The sequence below is a fragment of the Globicephala melas genome, chromosome 18, assembly GCF_963455315.2.
Source record: "Globicephala melas chromosome 18, mGloMel1.2, whole genome shotgun sequence".
In the NCBI taxonomy this organism is placed as follows: Eukaryota; Metazoa; Chordata; class Mammalia; order Artiodactyla; family Delphinidae; genus Globicephala; species Globicephala melas.
The window spans coordinates 35,764,963-35,767,308 of NC_083331.1; the positions used below are offsets into that span (position 1 = coordinate 35,764,963).

The 2,346-nt window shown below is 41.5% G+C and overlaps 1 pseudogene; it reads right to left on the bottom strand.

The window, feature by feature from the left end:
• Positions 1-257: 257 nt before the first annotated feature.
• On the bottom strand, positions 258-2,071 carry LOC115845007 (NACHT, LRR and PYD domains-containing protein 12-like; annotated as a pseudogene).
• Between the last annotated feature and the right edge of the window lie 275 nt (positions 2,072-2,346).

Below are 2,346 nucleotides of genomic sequence, written 5' to 3' on the forward strand. Positions count from 1 at the left end.
CTCTCAGTTGTGAGCTTCTGCTCTAGAGTCATCTGGGACAATTCTCTAAATTCTCTCCATGGCACCAACATTCTTCAGACTAAAACTCCAAGCTCAGTCACATGATGATTACATAAACCCCAAGCAGAAAGGATTTATTCTGCATATAAATTTGTCTCTTGAGGAAATAAAAGGCCTTATCATTATGTTGATTGGCAGGTCCTGGGATGATCTTCCTCCCTCCTTACTGCAAGAGAAGAAGCAGTAGATAGAACCATTCAGCAGCCAACGTCTAAGTAAGGTTTTGTTAGGTGAAGTGCTGCCAGTCTTCCGTGGCTTGTTCCAAATAACCAGAGGACTTGAAGTTTGCAGCTGGGATGACTCAGGATCTATCATAGCAGCCTGATACCTGTGTTTCCCAGCACGTTGTTAGTCAGATAAACTCTTATTGTCTGGGTAACCCCCAGGCTAGAAGAGAAACGTCAAATCTCTGCTTATGAGCCCACAGCTATCCAGCCATAGTTTCTGGAGTCCCCAGGTGGGGTGTCACAGGCCCTCACACAGCAAGCATATGCCCCAGTTTCCCAGGTCATTCAAACTCAGATCCAACTTCCAGAGTTGGTGGTTGGCCTAGGGCACAGCAGAGAGACACTCAAAGGCTGTAGAACTGAGCCATCAAATGCCTAACCAGAGGGTCTGGAGTTTACTTGGATGCCTGAAACCCTCATACAGCAGCAGCACTTAGGTTCCCCAGCTCATTCAAGTTTAGATCCAACTCTGCCAGGCTCTGATTCACACTGAGGGTGGGAGTCAGGTCTTCACAGGCAGCAGCAGTGACTTGGCAAATCTTCAACTGCAAGATCCTCAGCCAATGACTGGGTGCCTCAAGCTTAACAGAAAAGCCTCAGATCCAAATCCTCCAGTGCACTTGGTGCTGAGCAAGGAGGCAGTGTCCTGTCAAGCCACAACTTCCAGAGGACACTTCCTCAACTGAATCATCTGCATCCTGCATTTGGGATGCTGGAGCCCCTCACAGAGCAGTTCCATGCCTGACAACCCCAAGTCATTGCTCCTTAGGTCCATCCTTATTAAATTCTTATTGGATATCAGAGCTGCTGTGAGGTCCTGATATGCAGGGCTAGAAACTCAGCACCTCTTCAACCTCAATTCTGCAGTTTGTATTTGGGGTGTCTGAGTCTTTGACAGAGCAGCTTCACCCCCCAGCTTCTCAGGGCATTGCAATACAAAAGCAGCTCTATCAGATTTGGATTAGAGCTTAGAGCATCAGCAAGCTGTTCATTGTAGATGTCTGACAAAACAATCCTCTCGGCTGACTATGCCAATAGCATCTGGACCCTGAAGTCCATCTCACCCATCTTCTTCACCCACACTGCAGGCAGCCCTGTACCAGTGCAAATTTATAGAAATTTATAGAGATACTATAACTAGCGCTGTCAGTGTAGAATGTATGGTTAGGAATTCTGCCTATGAATGTGTTTCTATCTGTGCTTGAAGATGGAAGTGATTATATAGCTTATTGCCTATGAGAAATAACAATTATAGATAATATTTATTTTAATTGGAACTGGGGTGATTTAAAATATAATAGTATCAAAGTCTTAACGTTTATAGAAAACTAAACTGATATTGCCAATATTAAGAGAGGCAGAAAAGCGATGTGAAAGGACACCAAAATGTTTTCCCTTTCCAGCTATAGGAAAAATTAGATACTTCAAATTTTACTCTGTATAAAATAAGTAAGAGTAGTCTAATTGATGATGTGTTAACAAACATTTCCCAAACCTCCATGCCTTGAAGCAACAAGAATTTATTTCTTTTCTACATTTTAAATTTGTTCTGGGTTCCAAGCTAGTTAAGTGTCATACCATGTGGGATATCACTGGCCATGATGAAAAGAAGAAGATGGACTTTTACAGTAGTACCCAACCCCTGCACCATTAATAAGTATTGGCCAAGAAATAAAACTTTGCTGCTATATGCCACTGAGATTTTGAGGCTGATTATCATCACAGAATAACTCTCTCCTGATTGAAATAGATATTTGTACCTGAAGCAGGTTGTCCATGGGCATGGTTCATCAGTTTGCACAGAAGATATGAATATTGGAATCTGGAAAATAATGATAAATGTTATACAGTATCAGAAAAAAGTAAAACTATCCCTAGCAATATACTAAAATATCACATATCTCATGAAATTTTAACTCTGGGACAAGAAGTCTGAAAACACTATTAATAGAACACATTTGTTGTTGTTTGTTGTATTTGATAAGGTACTGCCAGAAAAAAAAGATCTCAGGAAAAACAAAACAAAACAAAAAAAACAATAGAAACCCCAGCTTATCAG